This window comes from Triturus cristatus, chromosome 2_2 (genome assembly GCF_964204655.1).
Source record: "Triturus cristatus chromosome 2_2, aTriCri1.1, whole genome shotgun sequence".
Taxonomy (NCBI): domain Eukaryota; kingdom Metazoa; phylum Chordata; class Amphibia; order Caudata; family Salamandridae; genus Triturus; species Triturus cristatus.
Genome location: NC_140582.1, coordinates 964827802 through 964854955, shown reverse-complemented (window position 1 = coordinate 964854955; position 27154 = coordinate 964827802). Strand labels below are relative to the sequence as shown.

Here is a 27154-nt window from a genome sequence, read left to right as displayed (position 1 = left end):
ATTATTTGAAGAACTGTGTTGGGTGATTATTTATTGTAATATTTTATTGATTAATATGAGAGTTAAAGTGTTTCTATGAAATTACAAATCAACTAAATGATCTATTCGACCTCCGGATGGAGGGACTGTTAGAGTAAGTCAATAGATGTGTTTCCTCTATCCAAAGCGAAAGAATTGTAGGTCGGAATCAGGATATCTCTCCTCTGTAAGGCACGGATAGTTTGATGTGAATGAATGTTGGTGTTATGGGCCCCACCAGCGTGTGATGTGTGTGTGTGCGTGTGACTGAGGAATCATTCCGTCCGTGGAAGCAGGAGGAGATTTTGTGTTCTGAACTGCACCAGTATTTCTGGTAGCAAGATGATGGTTTTTATTGTTTTGGTTTGATGATTTTGGCATGTATATAGCTTATCGATTATTGATTGGTATTGATATATGTACTAACCCTATATGTTAAAGTCGTATTGAGTTTTATGTTGTCTGTACGGCTTCTGGGAGGTAGGAAGTCGGGAATTGATGACAGTTCCGTAGTAGAGCAGGGTTAAGTGCTGCTCTCGGGAAAGACGGGATTGTAGTTGCCCGTAGGTACACGGGAAAAACGTGTGACAATTGAAGTTGCGCGTCGCATTGTCTGGGTTCGATTTGGTGACATCGCTGTGTGTGTTGCCATTAGAGACAATTTCTGTGTGAGAGAAGAGCGTATGATAGCAAAGGGTTACCTGTGAAATTTTGGTCTTAAGTACCAGGAAACCAATTGGTATGCCGATAACGCTTATCACTGAAAAGGTAGCAGGTGTTCTCTGAGCTTGTTAGAAGGACAAAGTAGAGGTAAGCGCTGCTTTGTTAAACGTATGTTAAAATTCTGTAGTAGGACAGACTGTTCGCTGTTCTCGGAAAAGGCAGGATTCTGTGTGAATGATCTATATTTTTCCTTGTGTGAAAGTGCGTGAATGAAATAGCATTCGGGTTAATTGCGGAACTCTGGTTTTATTTCTCAGGAGCATTGCGTTTCCACCTATGTGTTATAATTCCGGAGAAAACAGTTAATTGACGCTTGAAAAAGGGGTGAAGTAGAGGGATGCGCTACTTTGCCAACGGACGTAATGATTCTGTAGTAGGGCAGAGGTAAGCGCTGCTCTCGAGAAGACAGAATTCTCGTGGGAAAGGTCTTTTGCTAGTCTGTGGTTAGCGGAGCAGACAATGGAGATGTTTGTATGTTGTAACTAACAAGTATTGTAAAATCGAAACAAAGTCTACCGAGTAGTTTTGTAAAGGAGGGGTAGACAGGAGACAGGAGCAGCAGCTGCTGCAGCGACTGTTGACGTCAGGTGGACCGCGCTGGCATTGGACAGTTAGTCAGTCACGTAGACGCTCCAGGATTGGTGCGTTGGTGTGAGCCGCGCTAGGATTGGAGGTTGTGACAGTGACATAGACGCGCCGGGATTGGTGCAGGAGTAAGAGTCGCGTTGCTATTGGACTAAAGATCGTACAGTTGTAGAAAAGACTAAAGGGTTCACGAAAGACAGGGAGATGTATTATCATTCACCCGAAAAGAAGAAAAAATCTTTATTTAGTAAAATGCGGAATTGGTTTGTAAAAGACAAAGAGATTGTGACTAGGGAAGGACAGGGAAGGACAGTTGCGAAATATGGGTACCATACTTGCATCTGGTTAGACAATTGGGCAAAGTATACAAAGGAAGATGGAGTTCTAGCGTTTCCAGAGGATGGGTCCTTTAATTTGGCAATATTGAGGAACTTACGGGAGAGGATGATGAGCTTAGATCCGCGACCTAGGCCTACGCAGTTTGAGGCACTGAAAGAGTGGGAAGATGAGATGCATGAGCGAGAGAAACAGAGAAATGGCAGTAGGTATCGGTATATGTTCGGACGGCCAAACGATCGTGAAACTCATTGTGACCGAATGAGAAGGTGGCGAGATGCTAGTATGACTGAAGGATTGTTTCCCGTTAGAACAGAAGGAGAAAGTGGAGGAAGGAAATGCCTAGAAAAGAAAAATCATGTAGAAACCCGGAGGTATGGGGCTAACGAAACGGACGACGATGTCCTCGACGATATGTTTTACAAAAGCCCACCTCCGTACAGGCAGGAACCAGAAACGCCAACTACAGAGACACCAGTGAGGGAGACTTTGAGAATCATTAAAACAGAAGTTGTGACCCCAGAAGTAAAGAGAAGAAATTCACTTAAAGAGAAGGGAAATAGGGCAGAGAGTGAAAATTCTAAGGAATTAGCAAAAACCACATGAGAACTAACAGAGAAAATAAGAGAATTGATGAAAAATCTCGAAGCAGTTACTGTTCCGGTGACCATAGGTCCTGTTATGCCTATTTTTGAGAAGCAGAAAGACAGTGGGCATGGACTAACGGTCCCGTATGTGAACAATAGACAGGAAGAACAGCTCCTGATGAGAGCAAAAGAGAGTCCCTGGGGACATACTATGGGTAAATGGGAATTGCATGTGTCAAAGAATCCATTTTACTGTTCTGATACTGCCGAGAGAAGTAGAATGGTAGGAGGATCAATATTAGAACCACAGAGATTGACAGAACCAGGGAATGTAGAGAAATCAGTGAGCATAACTACTGAAGAATTGAATGAATGGCTGAAAGGCTTGCAGGATAAAGAATCTCATACCATTGATGTGGCAAAATTACGGATGGTATTAGAAGAATTGATTGTAGGGACCATCCCCACAGAAAAGCTGAAAAATTACCAAGATGAGGAACTGCTGTTCCTCTGTAAAAGTGTCATTTGGAGAGCAAAGAATTTACATGACAAACTAGCAGAAATTGTGAGTGAAATGGGAATTGACATGGACAAGGTAAAGGCTTTACAGAAACCATACCGAGTGGACTTCACAGAAAAAGATATAGAGAATCTGAATGATGCAGGACCGATAGGGCAGATTAGGGACATAATCACGGTATTGAGGAAATGGGGAGATGTGGACAAGTGGAAGAGCAGGTGGTGTAGGAAGCGGGATGACACCTCAGACAGAACATTTCCAGCGTTTCCTGTGAGAGAAAAGGAGAAGGTGGTGATGGAGTTCCCGATGAGAGAGATTCCAGGAGGGGGATATGTGCATGTCCCATGGACCAGACAGTACATTTTGTCATTTACAAATGACTTCCCTCGATTACGGGAAAAACCGGTCGAGTGGTACAGACAAGTAGACAGATTTGTGAAATTGTCAAAAGTGCTGTGGATTGATTTGAATAGTCTGTTTGATATAATAGTGCCAGCAGACTTGTGGGCAGAATGTAAGATAGTCATAGATTGGCCCAACAAAGAATACCCGAGAGATCCCAAAACAGGAGACCCCGACCCCGAGGTTATGAAGAAATATGAACAGGTCATGGCATTCTTGAAAAACAAAGTGCCTCCAAAAGAAACAGACTGGGTTAAAATAGATCGAACACATCAGGAAGCGAAAGAGTCAGTCCACGCATACTATGAGAGGCTAATTTTGGCTTTCAAACAGTTTAGTGGGGATGACAGTCTGGGAGAAAAGGACCTGAGTCATTTTGTGTACAGATTTGTGTATGGTCTGCGTCCCGAAATTGGGGACATGATCAAGCAGCACACCGTGGACTGGCAGAGCAAGAAAATAGATGAGATCCTGAGGCATGCTAAATACTTTAGCGATGAGATTGAGGCAAAGCAGCGAAAATTAAAAGAAAAGGCAATGTGGGCTCAAGTGAAAGTTGCAGAGAGACAGGAAGCTTAGCTGATAGAACAAGCAAATAATCCAGGCAGTAAATCAAAGTTTGGTCCAGGAAAGGGTAATATAGAAGAAGCCAAGAAAAAGTTCCCTTGTCACAATTGCGGAAGATTTGGGCACTGGAAATCCGAGTGTAAATATCCTCCAGGTATTAATGATGAAAATCCGTCATTAAATCCACAGGTGCAGTGTGAGGGGAGTGGCCCACCGCCGCAACAGCAGAAGGCTGTTAATCTACAGAATCAGGTGCCAAAACCGCCCTTACCACAGAGCCGGAGCACACAGAGATATAGCAAAGAAACGGGATTCTACAATGAAGAACAGGTAAACAAACCGCAACGCGCGAGCGCTGTGTCACAGTATTGGTTGTAAAATGACGAAAGTGAGCCAGAAGAGATTTATTGACGGTGCCGAAAAGAGGAAGCAGAGTGCGTACTTGGCGCATCTCTAGAAATAGATCAGACAGGACCATTTGTAGATGGGAAAATTAATGACGAAAACATTACTTTTCTAGTAGACACTGGAGCTACACGATCCACTGTCAGATCAGCAGATGTGAAAAATCTTCCTCTTTCGGATGAAACAATCCAAGTAGTTGGTGTGTCCAACACCCAGATTAAAACGTACCTTACTGATCCTGTAAAGGTCAGAATAGGGAAATTTTCAGACATGCATCGATTTGTGGTGTGTGACACCAGTCCTGTGAATCTATTAGGAAGAGATTTGTTGTGCAAGATGAATTGCACCATATTCTGTTCACCAGATGGAATAGCCTTTGAAACACCCGATGAAGATGTACTGTACAAAATGACCATAGCTAACCGAGAGTGTGAAGTTGCTGGAACCTATGCAGTATTCAATCCAGATGAATTGCCCCCAGAATTGAAACAGACAGTGAAAGCAGCAGTCTGGGATTTCACTGGGGAAGATGTAGGCCTGATGAGAAATGTAGACCCAGTGAGAATTGCTGTAAAGGAAGGAGCAGTTTACCCAAACATTCCACAATACAGACTGACACCTGAAATAATAGCAGGAGTAACCCCTTTGATTGAGAAAATGATCCAGCAAGGAGTGTTGAGGGAAATAATGAGCAGTCCATGTAACTCGCCTATCATGGGACTGAAAAAGCCGAGTGGGAAATTCAGGATTGTGCAAGATTTGAGAAAGATTAACAAGATTGTCGTCTCATGTTGTCCAATTGTTCCAAATCCCTCAGTAATTTTGTATCAGATCCCACACGATGCAGAATGGTACACAGTAATTGATTTGTGTCATGCTTTCTTTTCCATTCCGTTGCATCATGACAGCCAGCCGCTTTTTGCATTTCGGGTTTGGAAACCATATTTTGGCATGGTGCCGAATCCCACAGGGGTACACAGAGAGCCCCTCCATTTTCAATCAGTTGTTGAAGAAATCCCTGGAAAGTCTTATTATGCCTGAGAGTTCAGTTTTAGTCCAGTACATTGACGACCTATTGGTGGCGTCAAAGACACGTGAGGCCTGTGAAACAGAAACTATAGCTTTGTTAAATCATTTGGCAGATGGAGGACTGAAGGTATCTCCAGCAAAAGTGCAATACTGTAAGAAGGAAGTAACATACTTGGGTCATAATATCGAAAAAGGCCTGAGGAAAGTAACCATAGACAGGATCAGAATCATTAGAGGAATGAGAGCTCCGATGACCCAAAGAGAGGTGAGAATGTTCCTAGGAATGGTTGGTTACTGTCGTCAGTGGAAAAGTAATTTTTCCCTGATTGCCAAACCATTGGTAAAATTGACAAAAAGCGAGGTAAAAGGCCCCCTTGAACTGAACAAAGAAGAATTGGCAGCATTTAAACAGTTGAAGAGCAGTCTTTGTGAAGCCCCTGCGCTGGGTATGCCAGACTATGAAAAGGAGTTCGAGCTATACTGTAGTGAGCGAAATGGATGCGCACTTTCAGTGTTAATACAGAAACATGGAAGGCAAAGGAGACCAGTGGCATATTTCTCGTCAATGTTAGATCCAGTGGCGATAGGTCTGCCAGGATGTCTGAAAGCAGTAGCGGCCACATGCCGAAGTCTAGAGCAGAGTGAGGGAATCGTGATGGGGTATCCAGTAAGAGTGTTTGTACCCCATAGTGTGGCGATCCTTTTAACAAGGAGTCGAACACAGTTCATGTCACATAGTCGGCTGACTAAGTATGAGAAAGTCATTCTAGGTGCAAACAATGTGAGTCTGGAAAGATGTGTGCATGTGAATCCAGCTACACTTTTGCCTGATGCAGAGAGAGTGGAGATAAGAGAAGAGGTTGATCATGATTGTTTGGATGTGCTTGACTACTGCACAAAACCTTGACCTGATATAAGAGATCTGCCACTACCAGAAAGTGATTATGTGTTTTTTGTGGATGGATCCTGTTTGAGAACGGATGAAGGAGTGTTGAGCGCAGCCTATGCAGTATGCACAGTTTCAGCAGTTATAGAAGCATCACCCTTGAAAGGAGTTAAATCCGCTCAAGTAGCAGAAATAGTGGCATTAACCAAGGCATGCAAAATTGGGAGAAATGCGAGAGTGACTGTGATGACTGATAGCCAGTATGGCTTGGGAGTTGTCCACGACTTTGGCCAATTATGGCTGAAAAGAGGTTTCCTGACCTCAAGTGGAACTCCCATAAGGAATGCAGAAGTGGTTGGAAAATTGCTTGAGGCGATACAAACGCCCAAAGAATTGGCTGTGGTAAAATGTGCTGCTCATGGACAAGGTAGTGATTACATCACTACCGGAAACCGTTTTGCAAACGACATGGCTCAGTATTGTGCCCGAAATAAATACTCAATTAATCGGTCAAAAGAAAAGGAAATCTCTTCTTGCTCCATGATGTTTACTAACGTTGTGGGAACATGGGATGAGGTGAGACAGTTGCAGGATGAGGCAATTGATGAGGAAATGAGGCAGTGGGTAAAAGCAGGTTGTGCACCCAGGGAAAAAGATCATGTGTGGGTCTATCGGGATGGAAGACCAGTAATGCCTGATAGCATGATGTCAACCATGGCACGGATGTATCATGGCCAAGGACATCTGGGAAGGGATGCTATGATAAGGGCTTTTAAGCAGACCTGGTACAATCCAAAATTCAGGTTAATAGCAGAAAGTCTCTGTCAGGGATGCCTGACATGTCAGCAGTACAACCCTGGAAGAAAAACTGTGGTGAGTCTAGGCACCATAGGCCGGGAGGGAGGACCTTTCACCTGAATGCAAATAGATTTCATTGAAATGCCCCCTTTTAACAAACTGAGGTATGTGTTGGTGGTAGTTTGTCTGTTCTCTAGGTGGGTGGAAGCATACCCGACCAGAAGAAATGATGGAATCACAGTAGCCAAGCTATTGTTGAGGGAATTCATCCCAAGGTACGGGATCCCAATAACCATAGAATCAGACAGAGGAGGACATTTCTACAATGAGATCATGAAATTGATTTGTGAAGCATTGGGTGTACAACAAAAACTGCATTGTGCCTACCGACCAGAGGCTTCTGGTGTGGTCGAGGAAATGAATGGTACTATCAAAAACAGAATAGGGAAAATGTGTTTAGCCACAGGTTTGAAATGGCTTGATGTCTTGCCTCTGGTTTTGATGACCATTAGGTCTACTCCAGACAGAACTACAGGTTTGAGTCCACACGAGATCATCATGGGACGCGCCATGAGACACGTGTTTGTACCAGTCAACAAGCTGATGACTATAACTGATGACATGATTTTGGATTACTGTAAAGGCCTGGCTGACGCAGTTCATTCTGTGTTTCACCAGGTTGGAGCGGATGCCACCACACTTGAAAAGAAACCAGCCCATGATTTGAGCTTAGGGGACTGGGTGAGGATAAAAGTCCACAGAAGAAAAAATTGCCTGGTTCCAAGGTGGGGAAGGCCAAGACAGGTCATCTTGACCTCAACAACTGCTGTGAAGTGTGCTGGACTGAAAAACTGGATACATGCAAGTCACACTCTGAGAGTTCCAAATCCAGCAGACGGCATTGGAAAAGAATACTTTGACGAATCAGAATCAAGTGATGAGTCAAGCAATGAGAATATAAAGTTAAAAGAAAATCCTGAAAGGGGGGAAAAAGAGCCAAGACTAGTTCAGACCCCCAGAGAGGAAATTCTGAGAAAAAGATTGCAGATTTCAGATAGTTCAGATTCTGGAGATGAGCAAAACGCCAATGGTGAACACAGAAAGAAGAAAAGAAAAGAAAAGAATGTCCAGTCAGAAGTAACATTTACACCAAATGAGAGGGTAGAAGAAATTCCACCTGAGAAAATACTGGAAGAAGAAGAAGGGACAGTCACAGAAAGAGAGGGACAGATTGCGGAAAAACCCCGAGGAGGTGTAGGGAACTGCAACACTCAGCTAGGTGAAGGGACAAGTAGCCAGCAGGGAGATTGCGTGCCGGAGACCCGAGGAGGGACAGAAGCAGGGCCAACCCAAGAGGTGGAAAAAGAAATTACTGAAAAAGAAAAGTCAAACGAGACAGAATCTGAGGACAGTGAAACTGAAATACCAGAGGGTCGAGTTCTGAGAAAGAGAACTTGGATTGAGGAAAGAAACAGCAAACCAAGAAGAAATGCTAAAGGTGATCTTTGGCCAAACAAAATCAAGAAGCTGAGATATCGATTGACACGAGCTAAACCCTCAGAGGCTGAACAAGTAAATGAAGTAACCAGTCAGCATCCAGAGAAAGAGGGAGAAACAGAAGTGTCAGAAGCAAACAAACGAGCAAGAAAACCAAACCAGAAGTATAAGTCACCTGAATGGACGTACGTGGCACTGCCTGAACAAAGGGAAGAGGCAGATAGTCAAGGAAATCCAGAGGAGACTTTGCTGAGATTGATAAAAGAAGAAGAAACAGGGGAAATCCTGAGTTATCTTATCCGACATCGGAGAGGAAGCGGAAGATCAGGAAATCCTGCATGTGGATGACGAGAAGGAAGTGAAAAATGACGAAAGGCCGAGCTGAGTAATTTAAATTGATCCTTGTAGGAATACACAGGATTGAATAAGAGATTGAAGTATTTTGGATCACCTGATAAGGTCTTAGCTCTTGTAGGAAAGCTACAAGAGGCAGAGTAGAAGAGGCTAAGTCAAAAGACACGGTTAATTCTAACAAGATGGCTAACATAGATAATAACAAGAGTAGATGTACCTTCATGAGAAGGTGGTGCAAGACATGTTGTTGTTGTACCGGACTATTAATGCTTCTTTGGAGCGTACTCGCTCTTTTGATCTCTTTCAAAGTAACTTTAGACACTAGCAGGACATACTGAGAATATGACTAATATAGTGAAAAACTCACAAAAAGTAATACCGGTTGGAACAAGCACAGAGCATGTGCATCAAGATAGGTCAATAACTGATTTTTCTAGTAATGTGTTTTCTAGATTATTGTATGAATATGTAAAAACAATGGAAGTAAGAGATTGCTACGTATGTATGCAATTACCTGCATCTGTTTCAGAAGGGGTGACTTATCATCACCTCCCAGCAACTTATGGAATAACATGTAGCGTCTTGACTAGTATATTTTATCAAGTAGGGAAATTAGAATATAATTTGTCTAATATAGATAATATTCTTGGACGATTGCCCAAGAATAAAGAATTAAATCCAGCTAAAGATGCTAATGTATTAGGAGAGATTTTTATAGAAACTAACGGACTAACTCTAGAATATATTTTTAAGAACAATTTAACTTGCAGTTTGAAAACAGAGGAGAAAACATTTTTGGATATGGTTGAGGAGAGAAGATTGAAAATACACAAGGATGCAGAGGGACATAAGGAAGGGGAAAACATTTGGGAAATAGATGGGAAAAAGGAGACACCGGGTGGAGTTAAACCGACAATAGCTATAGACTCACCCCAGACAGGCAAACTATGCATCATGAGGGAAAGGTCCCAATATGATTATATTTATATAGGGACTAGTGAATGTCATGATACTAATTTCATTGCATCCGGATGGGGATTTAGAGGTGGAGAAGATCCAGTTTTCCCTGGACTGTATTATATTTGTGGGAACAAGGCTTACTACAGGTTGCCCGACCATTGGTATGGCACATGTTATGTTGGCCTGGTCTTTCCAACGATTTTTCACATGGATAGAGTAGAAAATAATGGACCAAATAACCTACGAATGCGTTGCCGAAGAGAAACTTGGTTAGAAATTGTAGGTGATATTTTTGGAGCCTTGATACCAGCAGTGGGAATATCTTTGAATGCAAATAATATTCGGAAATTGTCCACCATAGTGGACCGCCTGTCAACAAGCACCGCTGGAGGATTTCTCTTGGTAAACACTGAGCTGGTTGCCATGCGTGCTATGATTATGCAAAATCGACTTGCCCTTGATATCTTATTGGCAAAGAGGGTGGAGTCTGTGGAATGCTGAAAGTTCAACATTGTTGCACTTACATTCATGACGAAAGCAGAGATCTAAAAGTCTATATAAAGAATATTACAGAATTGCATGATGAAATAAAACCACTGGAGGTTGAAAGTATCTGGACTAGAATTAGTAATAAAATGGCTGCTATTAAAGCTTTCTTAGGTAAATTAGGTTGTACTATAATAGGGAAAATATTATTTCCATTAACCTGTGTGATTTTCGTATTATTGATACTTAGATTAGGATGTATGTGATGTAGATATAGGAGAAATAAAAAGAAAGTTAAACGAGAAATTTACAAAAAGAGAGAAAAGAAACCAGAAAAAGATCTCAATGAAATAGAAATGGAAGAGTGGAAGGAGAGTATGTATGACAAAACAAAGAGAGAAGACGAAAGAGAAACAGAATTTTAATTAAGCAAAAAGACATTTCAAAATTTCTGCAAAAGGGGAAATAAATTGAAATTTTGTAGGTTTTGTGGTGATATAATCACCAAAGGGGGGATTGATGGAGCGGGTAAAATAAAAAAAATTTAGTATACCCAATCCATTTATATATGTTTATATTAAAACGAATAAAGAACTAATCCTAATAAATAATAGGGTGTTGTGTTTGAATTAATCAACCTTATTAACCAAGAGAATACACGTGGGAATGCATTTGCATGGCTAAAATAATAAGTGAACTAAGTTTGTACGCATACTAAATGTATATGTTTAGCTTAAGCAGTGTTAACGTGATTTGCGCTTAAATAAACCAGCATTAACAGCTTTAAATGTTGCATATGGCTAGATAAATGCATACACATAAGGGTATTAGTAAGGGAATAACACTGTTTTAGTCATTTCTATGTATTAATTGTGATTTGTGTTTCTTTTACTTAAGTTGACTATTTTGGCCTACTAAAAGATGGCTGCCGACTGAATCCTCACTAAAGTACATGACTTCATGCATTAAGCGATGGAGGAAGGCGTCTGCACTGACTTTGTCATGGCCTTACCATGAACCTTTGAGCCGGGTCCATGAAGACTACTCTGGGCGAGATGCCAATGTCCCTGAACATGGAGCAAATGTTGCCATCTGGGAACCAAAAGCCAACTATTCACAATAGACTGATACTTTCCTGACCTGGGAACAGCTTTTCCCATGCGCCTAGTTTATTCATCATCCGTATGAGAAATTTTGAGAATGTTTCTTAAAGTTTTGGGACGGGGCTGAATTCAGCCAATCCGCGGTCTGGAAATAAAGAAAATGATACTGTTTTATGTAAATTTTGGTATAAATATTAGTAGTCTAGAGAGGGAAAAAGGTTGGTCACCACCCCTTGTGCTTGAGACGCACCCTGATCAATGCTACTCTATGCGACACCCCATGCTGACAGAAGAGGACGGGACGTTAGAATACTGATGATCTTTCTGAGGACTGGTGCTGACTTAGAAAACGACAAATAGCCAGAATAGGTAAATATCACAAAAGATAATATGGCATTGTTAGGATTTAACTTGCAATTTAATTAGATAAAGAAAAATCATTATTTGAAGAACTGTGTTGGGTGATTATTTATTGTAATATTTTATTGATTAATATGAGAGTTAAAGTGTTTCTATCAAATTCCAAATCAACTACATGATCTATTCGACCTCCGGATGGAGGGACTGTTAGAGTAAGTCAATAGATGTGTTTCCTCTATCCAAAGCGAAAGCATTGTAGTTCGGAATCAGGATATCTCTCCTCTGTAAGGCACGGATAGTTTGATGTGAATGAATGTTGGTGTTATTGTTGGTGTTTTATTGGAAGTGGAGCTGTTTACAAAGCCTATGGCTAAAAACACTCTACTACATTTCTCAAGCTTTCATCCTAAATCTCAAAGGGAAAGCATACCGTTTAGTCAGTTCCTCCGTCTTCGGAGGAACTGTTCGGACCTACAGGACTTTTACAAACATGCAGAAGTTCTTAAAGGCAAGTTTAGAGATAGGGGCTATCCCAAGAAACTCCTTACTCACTCCCTAAAACGTGCACGGTTCTACGATCGAGCTGCCTTGGTTAACAAACCGGTTGCAACAAAGGAGCCACCTAATAAAGTGGTGTTTGTGAGCAAATTCTGCAATTTGAGTAATCAAATCAAGAATGTTGTCAACAGAAACTGGCACATTCTTAATCACGAAGAAGAGGTCAAGCTAGAAAGACCTTTGTATGCATTCAAAAAAAAAAAAAACTTACGAGACATGCTGGTGCATACATATCGTGAAGAAAAGGGTGAGAGCCAGAGAACAATTGAAAATCATCCAGCCTTTGGTAACAATAGATGCGGTACTTGTAATATCTGCCCTCTATGCCTACAAACAAAAGAGATCATATACAACGGTTGCACCATGAGAACCAATACTCTGAACAACTGCAGGAGTAAAAATGTGATATATTTTCTCCGATGCCCCTGTGGTTTAGGCTACGTGGGGGAAACAGGTAGGGAATTACGAGTCAGGTTACAGGAGCATAGATCAGCAATCAAAACGAAAAAACTTACTGCCCCTCTTGTGTCACATTTTCTTGAGTCTGGACATGGAGAAAATGACTTCGTGTGGTTCATTCTGGAAAAGGTTAGAGTAGATAGGAGAGGTGGTAATATTGCAAACAAACGCAAAGCTCGTGAACAATGGTACATTTCCCATCTTAATACTGTTTATAAGGGACTTAATTCGAGAGAGGAATGGGATAATCTGTTGGTAGCAAGATGATTAGTACTGGTAGAGCCAGTTTAGTGCTTTGGTGTTTATACTCGCACCTGTCCCGTTTGGCAGTCAGTGTGATTAAACATTATTCCGGCAATAGTACTGATCTGTATTTAAATATACCTATTTAGACCTCTGTACCGCATTGGGGCGACTTATATCTTTTGTACCTGCCCAATCTGGCTCATGATACCAGCGAGTGGTTGTACATTATCTATCATATCACTGAGGTTTATTTATTCCCGTTGGTTCAATATACAACCGGTCTTTGATTGGTCGGATACCAGTAGCGGCGTAACTAATAGTTGCCGTGATTAGGCTTGTTTAGTCTGCGTGCCACGATAGTATGCTTTCGGCACATTAGCCTTTGAAAAGGCTGGATGCTTTTGCAACTTACATTATCATTCGTTCGGCATTGTTTGCCACTATTATATACTTTGTTTCCCTGTACTTGACGGGCAGTGTGTGTATTTGCTGCACCTTTCCAATATGGCGCCCCACATCATTGAACGGCCGGTTGAGATGTACCCTCATTGCTGAGACCATTATGATTTCTTAATACCATTATTGGGGACCGTATTGCCTGCTGAGATTAAACATGCATAGTTTCAACAATACTGTGCACTTTGCCAGGATGGTATTGACTGTGTAGGGGTCGATTTATACTCGGCCGAAATTATTCTTGAAACCAGTCTTGAACTGGTGTGTTTGTCTCCGTATGTCGAAAAATATCATTACATCCCTCTTGGGTCTAACTTGCCAAACTGTGCTTGACGCTAGTAACTGTGACGTGAATGTTAGCTGTCCGTCATGTTAAATGCTCCTCTCCAAGATGGCGCATTCTTTCTGTGGCAAAACATATAGGACCTGAAGTTGGGGGCGTCTATCCCGGAAGAGATGTATCTACTTCCGACTAGCAATGCAATTAAGTGCTCGGTATTTAAATTCTGTGTTCTCTACATCCCACACTTACCCGACGAGGAAGACCGTGCCACGTACATCGTAACAAGCCGATATTGAGGTAGGTTCTTAGCACAAAAGGCGATGGGCTGGTGGTTTGCTCGGTTATTTGTTAAGCATTTGGGCTGATTAGAATATTTCTTCCACAGTGCTTCTTCGGCACCATTTTCGGATATAATACATCTGTTTATTTACATCAGATGAAGGCACGGTTACCAACTGTTGAGACAGTATTCAAGGTATTCTGTCCAAATTGCACATTCTGTTTCTTTTTTTTTTCTTGTGTGAACCTGATGAAATCCTGTTAAATGACGATTGGGCCGTGCTGCTCGGTCGCAGTTAGCTTTATGTCGGCTTTAGTATTTTCGGCACGTAGTGGTGTCGGGTTATTCTCTTTTCATTTAACAGCATACTTAGATGTCCTTTCTGGAGTATAGGGGACACACTTCGATCTTTTGAATGACTAAACAGGAGCCCTTATGTGCATGCAGAGACCGCTATAGACATATGCAATGAGATTTTGGTAGGGTGTGTACACGAGGCTAATATGGCTGTCCCTATATTTGTGGTCTATGATTCACTATGGGTTGGTCCTTATTAACCATTAGGTCCGGAGTCGTTTTCGGCCCGCATAGCCTTAGTGAGAGGCACGCATTATTATGGTCTAAACAGCGGTGCCAATTACAAATTATTCTTTCTCAATCCATTTGAGTGAGTTTCTTTTCACTTAGGGATCTATTAGTGATTGAATAATATATATCCTTGCGATATGTGTTTACTGAGAATAGAGTTTAAACCAGATCTATATATTCTTTCTTCAGGTCTCACGAAAAACCTTGTTTTAAATAGATACAGACTGTGTCGAATCTGTGAGCCAAGCAAGAAACGTTGTCCTTTGGTCCATTTAGACCCGGATTTGATCAAACACAAGGTATACATAATAAGTATTTATTTTCCAGACATAATATACTTGACATCATTTATAGCTTAGCACGAAACTAAGTAGTCTGGTATTTGAATTTCTTTTTTCTAAATAGGGTGTGCGTAACCAATGAATTTCCGAAGAATATACATATAATTGAATGTACAGTATTGTTGGCAGGATCCTTATGGACATTGCTCACTAAAAGACTCATGTAAGTTTTATTTCAGGTAATATCTGGGAAATATAACATAACATAATTAGTGCAAATTCCAGGGTTCGCTATAATATGGGTGACTATTTGCTTCATAATGGATACACATAGACCATAGCATTGCGCCCCTAAAAAATGTATTATCAATTCCACCACTACCTTCATGGTGTAGCCTCTTTATTGGTCTATTGGACACACCAGATTGTCCAATATTCTTCTGTTTAAGTGATATTTCACCAATATCCCCCTTTTGGTGTGGCATGAATGTAGTTTGATTGCTGTTTAGATAGGGTAATGTGATGGATGAGTTAAGGAGGATGCTTGTGGACAGTTTGCATTTATGATGAAATAAGAAGAGATAACCCTGATAATCTTTTGAAAAGATGTAACATGTTGATATAAATTGTTTTTATGTATCTCTATAGGATTCCAACTATTGGGACTTGTTCTGCTTGGGTTTTCGGATCAGATAGAACCCGCTCATCAGAGCCTCACTAACCCAGCCAGAACGTTACCCCCTCCCTAGAACCTATTTACAATCCTGCAACCACATATATCTATCACCTAAGGACAGGGGATTCCTACTATGCATACCAAGACCTCACAATCGGTGGCCTCGCGATCCCATACGGATCCAGACCTTTCTGCCCATACGACAGTATCACAAGTGGCGGCCTCGCGGTCCCATACGAACCCAGACCTCTCTACCCAGATGGCAGTCTCAGCACAATCGGCGGCCTCGCGATCCCATACGGATCCAGACCTCTCTACCCATACGACAGTATCACAAGTGGCGGCCTCGCGGTCCCATATGAACCCAGACCTCTCTACCCAAACGGCAGTCTCAGCACAATCGGCGGCCTCGCGATTCCCTACGAATCCAAACCTCTCTGCCCGTACGACAGTATCACAAGTGGCGGCCTCGCGGTCCCATACGAACCCAGACCTCTCTACCCAGACGGCAGTCTCAGCACAATCGGCGGCCTCGCGATCCCCTACGAATCCAGACCTCTCTGCCCATACGACAGTATCACAAGTGGCGGCCTCGCGGTCCCATACGAACCCAGACCTCTCTACCCAGACGGCAGTCTCAGCACAATCGGCGGCCTCGCGATCCCATACGGATCCAGACCTCTCTGCCCATACGACAGTATCACAAGTGGCGGCCTCGCGGTCCCATACGAACCCAGACCTCTCTGCCCATACGACAGTATCAGCACAATCGGCGGCCTCGCGATCCCCTACGAATCCAGACCTCTCTGCCCATATGACAGTATCACAAGTGGCGGCCTCGCGGTCCCATACGAACCCAGACCTCTCTGCCCATACGACAGTATCACAATCGGCGGCCTCGCGATCCCCTACGAATCCAGACCTCTCTACCTAGACGGCAGTCTCATACGACAGTTCATCCTATGATCACCATAACATACAAAAAGGGAATCAGTCTCACTATTCATCAGACCACACAAGGATTGCCAGTTCGGGCATAGCCTGTTCTCAGGTTCGAGGGGCTCCTCTTTCCTTTATTCAGTTACCACTTACCTGATCAGGGTTAACATCTGTTCATGTAGCCGCAGCTGACTAGAAGAATAGGCTACCCTCTTATACAAGAACACGCAGCACATGTTGGTTCACTACAAACTGGATACTTTATTACTCATTACATACACAATCACATAACATTACGACATAACACATAACCTGCAAAGAAAAGTGAAAGACTAAGTTGTACACTCTAATAAGAAAGGGTCGACATCACCTTAGTATGTAGCCTGCACTCAGTGGTCATCTAGGCTCCCTTCTCGTCTGTGCCTCGGCTCGCCTGGAATCACCCTTCTCCGAGTCACTGGGACCTCTTCCTTATCAGCTACTCTCTCCTCTCTGGCTATTCTGTTAGGAAAGCATCTGTCTCTCGGTTCTTCTCCGCCTTCAAGATGGCGTCTGTCTTCCCTGGAATAAGTAGTAGCTTTACTGCTAACGGCAAGATGCCGCCTACGGACTGAACACGTAACTGCCTCAGACTTTCACTAATATAGAGGTGCATTTCCTCATGGAAAATTACGGCCCGTAACCTGCCGCCCACCAAATTCTTGTACCTCCCCGTACCAAGGACACGTTCCCAGCCGGCCGGCCTGATGTAGTGTCTTCGGCATGAAGAAAAATACAATCCTTCGATAAGGGCCGGCCTGAACCGGTTCTCTACAAGCGAATAACACCTCATAACTAAAACATTACTTTTGACCTAGAAGCATCCCAAGCTGCCGGAGCAGAAAGAAAGATGGAGTCTCTCCCGTTTGAGGCCTACCAGGCCTGAATTCAGCACAGCTCCATGAAATCCCTAATACTAACGAATCTATCCCCTAGGCTATGTGTGCAAGCCCTGATCTATGGGGAAGAGCACAGAATCATGTCGAAGTGCCTAGTAAATAGGCTCCATTCACTACTCTAACCCTTAGGCTTGAATGGTAAGAGACTGAAGTCACATTCAATCACTTGTTAACACAAGAAGGCCGGGAAAATCAAGCAGAACATTTCACCCTTGACTTCAGTCTATTATACATTCATTAAACAAAACTAACATCTGTGGAAGAATAATATTGAAACAAGACTAACTGATCTATGTCTAGTACCAGGTGTGCAGAATTGAAGTAGTGAAGGAATACACTGAATAAAGCAACAGATAGAAATCAAAATGCCAATAGCAATCAGAATACCTCCTAATATTTGACATAACAAATGCAAATCAGGTAACCAATTAAAGAGCCAGTCAAACCAGCCCTGGTCAATGTGTTTTCTAACTTCTTCTGTCAAGTCATGTAATTTATCAATGTGAACCTGAATGGATTTTGTATGATCCGACAAGTTAAAACAACAAAGACCCTCAAAATCAGAACAATAGTGTCCATGTTTAAGCAAAAGATAATCAATGGCCGCTCGATTTTGCAAGATAGCCCTTCGTTCACCCTGGGCGTCTAATAGCATGTCAGACAGGATTGTAGAAGTATGATTGATGGATTTTACCATCCAGCAGGCCATTTTCCCAATAGATTTGGCATTATAAACTGCCAAAGCAGGAACACCAACAATTGAAACAGCCAGGCTAAGGTATTCAGACTTGGAATATAAATGCAAAGATGAGTCACAATCTTCCTGTAACCTCACTGTATCTCGGATCACACGAGAGTTGGCATTCGGATGTGACGAGAACATTAGTAAGCTCAGTCTAGTAATGGCACAAGGGCCTCCAGAAATATTTGCGGGGATATATGGCCAGGAAGTATTACCACATGAGAAAAGCCATCCGGCAGGTAGCAACATCGTGCGATAGTGACTGGGGGTAACTACCATACTCTTGCAAGTCATGTTATTCTGAACAGAAGTACATGTTTTCGGTGTCCTTTGAAAGCACAAAGTTCGTTCATGAGCGGTGAATGAAGTGGCACCTTTCAACTTTAAACGCATACATTCAGAAATCGCACTAGGATCACAAGTAAGGAAAAAACATAAATCACCTTGTGTGATATTATAGGTAACTATTTGGGACTGGACAGGCGGTATCGGGTCTGACAGTACAGTACACAAGGGGCAATACTCATGGGCAGCGAAATCGCCCAGAAGAACATTGGGGCGAGCATTTGTTATATTAAAAATATGAATCAGAGTCTCCAATGAAGCAGGGACAGCAACCAAACAAGTTGCCAGTATATCCGTTACCGATCTCATCGGTGTCAAGCAGAAATGAGGGGTCTTCGTCACTTGCTTGGCCAATGTAACCCAAACGTTTGGCGACGAATCCCACGCAGCGAAGGAACGCGACACTCGGGTTCTCAACTCAGCCCGGGTTGATGGGATCCCTCCTCTCTCGTCGTACCATCCCAAAAGGAGTCCAACGCCGACACATCCTGCAGCAACAGTCCAAAGAATGATCTGAAAAAGAATCAAATACAGGCATTATTCATTCTCGTAAGTAACATTTGTCAGCCGGGACTGCTTCCCAGCTATCTTTCCCTGGTCTCATAACTAAAATGGTGTTGTCTTGACCGGTTGCAATCACTTCTGCTTGTTCAGGGGGATTCTTAGGCGACTGCACCCAAACTCTGGCCCCAGGATTATCTGTGGAGCCAAAACCTTTCTGGCCTCGTACAGTTAGCAACGTTGGGGCAGTGCCTTTTGTGATCTCACCACTGAAAACAGGCATTATTAGCAATTGAGCCACTCGGTCAGTTTTATGTATCAGTAAGTCAACCTCACTGCTATTCAGCAGGAGCACCTTAATCTCTCCCTGATAATCACTATCAATGATTCCTCCAAGCACCTGAATGCCTTTTACAGCCAGCCCCGATCTAGGGGCAATTAATCCGAAATTTCCAGGTGGTATCTGAACACCAACACCTGTTTCAATGATGACTCGATCTTTACTTTTTATAATGGTGTCATCCATGGCATGCAAGTCTAAACCTGCCGACCCTGGGGTCGCTCTGCATGGAGCCAAAGCTCCGGGAGTAATCTCCCAGTACATCACAGTCTCTCTGATCTCATTGGGCTTAGCATCAACATTCGGAGGAAACAAACGCATAAGTGGGGATTCAGCATTTAGAAAAGGACGGTTATTCAAAATCAATAGCGCTTGAGGCAAAAAATCTCGCCAATTCTTATACTTGTCATCTGTTAATTTGCGCAATTGGTCTTTCAGCAGGCCATTCAACCTCTCCACAAGACCCGAGGCCTGTGGATAATATGGTATATGAAACACCCATTCAATATTGTTTTCCACACAGAATTCCTGTACCAATCTTCCACGAAAATGGGATGCATTATCAGATTGAATTTGGAATGGCACACCATAATACATCATAATCAATTCCAATGTTTTAATAGTATTCAATTGGGTAGCTTGCTTACAGGGAAGGGCCACCAACAGGCCACTGTATGTATCAACAATGGTGCAAACATATTGACAATTCCTACTCATAGGAAGTGGACCAATGTAATCAATCTGCCAAATTTGAGCGGGCAATTTCCCGCGATGTAAATGACCTTTAACAATTTGGGGCACTTTGCGCTGCCTGATATGCTGACAAATGGGACAATGTAGAATAACATTTTTAATTAAATCTAGGGGAATATAAATTCCTCGATCAGCAGCCCACCTGCTAGTGGCTTTCTCTCCAAAGTGTCCTGCTTTCTGGTGGGCCCATTTCGCCAATCCCGCAATATCAGAATCTTGCGTGTCCACCACTGCCTCAGCAATTTTAGATTTCTCATCTGCAATGTTATGAAAGAATTTGTCAAGAGAGTCTATCGGGGTATGAGCATCCACATGGAAGATTGTAACAGTACTCTGTGGGAGCATTTCCCAAATCTCCTGCCATAATTCTTTTCCCCACAATTCTTTGGAATGGATTTTCCAACTATGGGAATGCCAAGTCGGTAACCAAACTGCCAGTCCATTGGCAGTAGACCAAGAATCGGTAAAAATATGACATGTGCCAGGTAACTCTTGTTTCAGAACTTGATAAACAGCATAGAGTTCAGCAAATTGACTGCTCTTACCCTCACCAGTTGTACTCAGCAATTTTTGTGTGATCGGATTATAGGACACTGCCTTCCAATGCCGTTTCGTCCCTATGAACCTTGCTGAACCATCCGTAAACCAGACATGGTTTCTGTCCTCTGCGGACAAATCATCAAAAGGTTTACCCCACTTAACAGGAGATTCCTGTACTAAAGGTACGGAACATTCACTCTCAGTTTCAGTTGATGGCGCCCGTGCCACCTGCTCATGCAAAGATGCAACTCCTTTTTGTCCCACACGTGCCCTGTCTTGTATATACCATTTCCATTTAATCACACTCGCCTCTTGAGCGTGTCCAATTTGGTGAGTTTTCGGCGAACTCATAACCCACTGCATGATAGGAATTTCAGGTCGCAAAACTATATCATGTCCCAAAGTCAATTGCTCGGTATCCACCAGAGCCCAATAACATGCAAGTAACTGTTTCTCAAAAGGTGTATAACGCTCACCAGCATCAGGTAACTTTTTGGTCCAGAAACCTAACGGTACTCTACTCTTGCCTTGTTTCTGCCACAAACTCCAATTCGCATAAAGGTCTTGTACAGACACATTCAAATCCACATCACCATCACATACAGGCCATAAATCCAGAGCATGCTGAATTGCTTCTTTTGCCAGACTGAACGCATCTTGCTGTGGTTTACCCCATTCAAATGCATTCTTTTTACGAGTGACCTGGTACAAAGGGGCCAATATTTGACTCAAATGAGGAATATGCTGGCGCCAAAATCCAAACAAACCAATGAAGCTTTGGGCTTCTTTCCTATTTCTCGGAACTGCAAAATCAAGAATTTTCTGTTTAACCTGAGGGATCACTTCTCGGTGCCCTTCATGCCAATTAATACCCAAAAATTTCACAGCCTGGGACGGACCTTGTAATTTATCCGGGTTGATTTCCCAACCTTTCTCACGCAAGCACTCAATGACTCTATCCAATTGGGTCTGAACTTCCTCTTGTGATTCACCTTGGATCAAAATATCATCAATATAGTGACATATCTGAATTTGTGGATGAACTGGTACCTCATCCAGATGCTCTGCCACCAGCCGGTGACATATCGTAGGACTATGCACATAGCCCTGAGGAAGACTTCTAAACGTCATCTGACGCCCGTTCCACGTAAAACTGAATTGTTCCTGACACTCAGGGGCAATCGGAAAGAAAGCATTAGCAATATCAACGGACGCATACCATGTACCTGGATGTTTCTGGATTCTTTCAATTAGGGTAATAACATCCGGTACTGCAACAGTCAAAGAGGGTGTGTGTCTATTCAATTCTCGATAATCAACAGTGATGCGCCAAGAATTATCACTCTTACGTACAGGCCAAACAGGATTATTCCAAGCAGAAGTAACTGGGGTTATAACTCCTGCATCCACCAACTCCTGAATAGTGGTACTAATCTCTTCATGACCACCTGGAATACGATACTGCTTCTGACGAACCACTTTTGTCGCCTGGGGAACTTTTATGGGGGGCATTCTTAAACGACCAACCCGTACAGGCCTGGACGATATATAATGTTTAGTTCCAAATTGGTAACATCCATCATCTAAGTGCAAAGTCATTCCTTTCAAAATATCAATTCCAATTATGAATTCTAAGAGTGGCACCACTAATACAGAGTATTCTTTTCTAGGAATTCTACCTATTCTCATTTCAAGTAAGGTTTGAACTGCGGGAGTTTCCTTTCCACCTAATCCGGTAATTGTAAAAGGCTGACTTTTAAACTTCTTTGATTTTCCATGAATAAGAGTGGCCTCCGCTCCTGTATCTACCAATGCTCGGGCCCTTTGGATATTACGATGTCTCCAATAAATATCAATATCTACATAGGGTCTATTATCTCTGTGAGCCCATCTGTGTACTGGAGCTTGACCTATTTCCTAGTCCTTTTTATTGTGTTCTGTGTACCAGGATAAATCAGGATAAAGACTCTCACGGTTCCTAGGTATCGATACCTCCTGTTCATATCCATCTCCATTACGAAATGGATTACTGTTCCCTGCATTGTACTGCGGGTTTCGATCGGCCAATATGTGTCGATCCTCTCTCCTTCTCAACTCAGGGGATTGATCCCTATCATCTCTACGTCTGCTGTTAACATAATCATCTCTCCCCCTCTCTCTTTCCCCCTCTCTCTCCCTATCTCTCTCACGACGGGGGGACAAATCACGCGCATAACGTCGATCATCACGACGATCAGAGCGCCCACGGCGGTCGTCATCACCGCTACCGTCAGAAAAACCACGATCACACTCAGTTGTCCGAACACGCCGGGCACCCTCCTTTCGATCCAAGCCACGTTTGCGAAACATTTCCCACAAACGAGAAGTAGTCTCACCATCAATGTCCTCCTTCCGCACACCATCAGCCATAAGAGCAAAAAACATATCACGTCTAGTAAATTTATTGTCACCAGGAGTACGAGTGTCAGGCCGGGACTGCCGTTCAGGTTTAAACCACTCACCCAACTCACCGAGTTGGCGTACCGATTCCAGCACCACAGATAACATGTTACCAGTCTGATTAATCAATAAAGTCATCATGACCTGCTTATAAGCAACAGGGGAAGAACGAATAATACGATTCCGCACAGAAGATGTCAAGAAACCATCAAGCAACCTGTCAGCAGTATTCAGAAAAATTGCCGTTTTCATCACCTCCTCTTTGAGACGTTGCGCAGCATCGCGCAAAGTATACCACGGTTTGTCATTCAGAGGCCAGTCAGACTCAGTAGGATATTTTTGATTACAACCCTCAGTCGCCAATTGAAGCAAAGAAATTTGACCACCACCATTAAAGTTACGAAAATGATCCTGTACAGTAGAATCCGAACTCAAGGAACAAAACTTCAAACAATCGCCAGCATCCAACATAATGCCAGCAGCGCCCAGTTCATAAAGGCGCACCATCCATGTGAGCAAGGGCTCACCAACTCGCTGCCGAAATCGCTGCAAAATATCACTAATTTCTTGTTGAGTAAAATCCTCCAAAGAGTCTAAAGCAATACCATTCGGAGCACCGGGAGCCTGCTGCACCTTCCGTCGAAAAACTGGATGCGCCGAGACCGCGGGACGAGCATCACAAGGAGCTCGACCAGTACACGTAGAGGAACAATCAGTGGAAGAAGCATCGACCCCGCTCGAAGGACGAGCGCAATCACGGGGTGCACCATCAGAGGCGCAAGAAGCAGATTTACAAGCACGGCCGGAGCGAGAGGACTCGCGCTTGGCAGACTCCTCACCCGAGGAAGGAGAATCACTTGAGTTCCAGATATAACCATCCCATTCATCAGGATTCCAATCCAGTCCGGCTTTCGCCACGACCAGACGCACCTTTCGCGTCGAGACCCGACCACGCCGATTCTTGTATTTATAACGAGCAATTCGCACAGCCGCCCTCTCGGCAATAGTTTGGTACGTCTCAAGTTTATCAGCAAGCAACTTATTTTGACACCGCAACAAAGTATGAGCATTCTGAATCTCAACAAAGTTCGCTTCCAAATCCTTATGCAAGTTCTGCAACTTCAACAACTTCTCACGGAGAATCCTGTACGCAGACAGAACAATCCAACCTCTGCGCCCCAAAACGGGAAGCTCATCACCCTTAGATACCGGCGCCTTCTGTAAACAAGTAATCACATTAGCCGGCTCCGCCAGCTCCAAAAAAGAATTCCAATTCTCACTCAAACCAGTAGAATCAGCCCACTCACGGGCTAAGGCTTCATAAGGCGTTGAATCCCAGCCGGGAATATCAACGGGCAACTTAAAAGCAGATTTCGACTTTCTAGAAAACATCTTTGAAAAGAAAGAAAAAAAGAAAAAGAAGAAAGAGAAAAAAGAAAAGAAGAAACAATTATATAGAAATAATATACAAACGAAACCACGCACGCACCGAAAGCAAACACGATACAACCACAACGCACACAGGTTTCGTAAACGGTTCGTGACGCCAAATGTTCTGCTTGGGTTTTCGGATCAGATAGAACCCGCTCATCAGAGCCTCACTAACCCAGCCAGAACGTTACCCCCTCCCTAGAACCTATTTACAATCCTGCAACCACATATATCTATCACCTAAGGACAGGGGATTCCTACTATGCATACCAAGACCTCACAATCGGCGGCCTCGCGATCCCATACGGATCCAGACCTTTCTGCCCATACGACAGTATCACAAGTGGCGGCCTCGCGGTCCCATACGAACCCAGACCTCTCTACCCAGACGGCAGTCTCAGCACAATCGGCGGCCTCGCGATCCCATACGGATCCAGACCTCTCTGCCCATACGACAGTATCACAAGTGGCGGCCTCGCGGTCCCATACGAACCCAGACCTCTCTACCCAAACGGCAGTCTCAGCACAATCGGCGGCCTCGCGATTCCCTACGAATCCAGACCTCTCTGCCCGTACGACAGTATCACAAGTGGCGGCCTCGCGGTCCCATACGAACCCAGACCTCTCTACCCAGACGGCAGTCTCAGCACAATCGGCGGCCTCGCGATCCCCTACGAATCCAGACCTCTCTGCCCATACGACAGTATCACAAGTGGCGGCCTCGCGGTCCCATACGAACCCAGACCTCTCTACCCAAACGGCAGTCTCAGCACAATCGGCGGCCTCGCGATCCCATACGGATCCAGACCTCTCTGCCCATACGACAGTATCACAAGTGGCGGCCTCGCGGTCCCATACGAACCCAGACCTCTCTGTCCATACGACAGTATCAGCACAATCGGCGGCCTCGCGATCCCCTACGAATCCAGACCTCTCTGCCCATACGACAGTATCACAAGTGGCGGCCTCGCGGTCCCATACGAACCCAGACCTCTCTGCCCATACGACAGTATCACAATCGGCGGCCTCGCGATCCCCTACGAATCCAGACCTCTCTACCTAGACGGCAGTCTCATACGACAGTTCATCCTATGATCACCATAACATACAAAAAGGGAATCAGTCTCACTATTCATCAGACCACACAAGGATTGCCAGTTCGGGCATAGCCTGTTCTCAGGTTCGAGGGGCTCCTCTTTCCTTTATTCAGTTACCACTTACCTGATCAGGGTTAACATCTGTTCATGTAGCCGCAGCTGACTAGAAGAATAGGCTACCCTCTTATACAAGAACACGCAGCACATGTTGGTTCACTACAAACTGGATACTTTATTACTCATTACATACACAATCACATAACATTACGACATAACACATAACCTGCAAAGAAAAGTGAAAGACTAAGTTGTACACTCTAATAAGAAAGGGTCGACATCACCTTAGTAGTATGTAGCCTGCACTCAGTGGTCATCTAGGCTCCCTTCTCGTCTGTGCCTCGGCTTGCCTGGAATCACCCTTCTCCGAGTCACTGGGACCTCTTCCTTATCGGCTACTCTCTCCTCTCTGGCTATTCTGTTAGGAAAGCATCTGTCTCTCGGTTCTTCTCCGCCTTCAAGATGGCGTCTGTCTTCCCTGGAATAAGTAGTAGCTTTACTGCTAACGGCAAGATGCCGCCTACGGACTGAACATGTAACTGCCTCAGACTTTCACTAATATAGAGGTGCATTTCCTCATGGAAAATTCCGGCCAGTAACCTGCCGCCCACCAAATTCTTGTACCTCCCCGTACCAAGGACACGTTCCCAGCCGGCCGGCCTGATGTAGTGTCTTCGGCATGAAGAAAAATACAATCCTTCGATAAGGGCCGGCCTGAACCGGTTCTCTCCAAGCGAATAACACCTCATAACTAAAACATTACTTTTGACCTAGAAGCATCCCAAGCTGCCGGAGCAGAAAGAAAGATGGAGTCTCTCCCGTTTGAGGCCTACCAGGCCTGAATTCAGCACAGCTCCATGAAATACCCTCACCACAGGACAGGTTATCCCTAATACTAACGAATCTATCCCCTAGGCTATGTGTGCAAGCCCTGATCTATGGGGAAGAGCACAGAATCATGTCGAAGTGCCTAGTAAATAGGCTCCATTCACTACTCTAACCCTTAGGCTTGAATGGTAAGAGACTGAAGTCACATTCAATCACTTGTTAACACAAGAAGGCCGGGAAAATCAAGCAGAACAGGACTATATATTGTTTTTGTATTTCTATAGGATTCTAATTATTGGGACTGTATTGTACTTTTCCTGAAGAAGGTGTTGGCTGTGAATCTTGGCCCACCGAAACGCGTCGATGCTTTTAAAAAAGGAAACCACTCAAAATCTATAAATATTGGTTTGTGTGACATATATTCGAAAAGGACATTTATCTGGGTCACAATCGATAAACTTCTTGATTTGGTGATTTCCTTAAGTCAATAGGATTATGATTACAATTTTTTCCTTGTATGTTGTTCCCAATTTTAATGTTGTGTTGTGCATTACTGTATAGGTCTCTCTTATTTTTGATCAGATTGACTGTTTTTTAATATCTATATATTGATACGATGACATTGTCTTTGTTGCATTATTAACTATTTGACTTTGTACATCGTTTGTATCTGTATATTGCTTTTACTATGCTTAATAAATTTGTCTGATTTATTTCTTCTTATTTGTTTTTTATGCTGTTGCTGTCCATCCTCATCCCCT

General features: G+C 43.5%; 1 long non-coding RNA gene across 3 annotated transcripts in view; it reads left to right on the top strand.

The window, feature by feature from the left end:
* Positions 1–27154, top strand: part of LOC146863005 (uncharacterized) — a 429804-nt gene that overhangs the window by 47371 nt on the left and 355279 nt on the right. For 2 of the 3 annotated variants that reach the window (XR_014978203.1, XR_014978204.1), the window contains exon 2: positions 3928–4068. The exons of the other annotated variant lie outside the window; for it this stretch is intronic. This is a non-coding gene — a long non-coding RNA (uncharacterized LOC146863005). The remainder of the gene's footprint in view (positions 1–3927; positions 4069–27154) is intronic. 3 annotated transcript variants of the gene reach the window in all.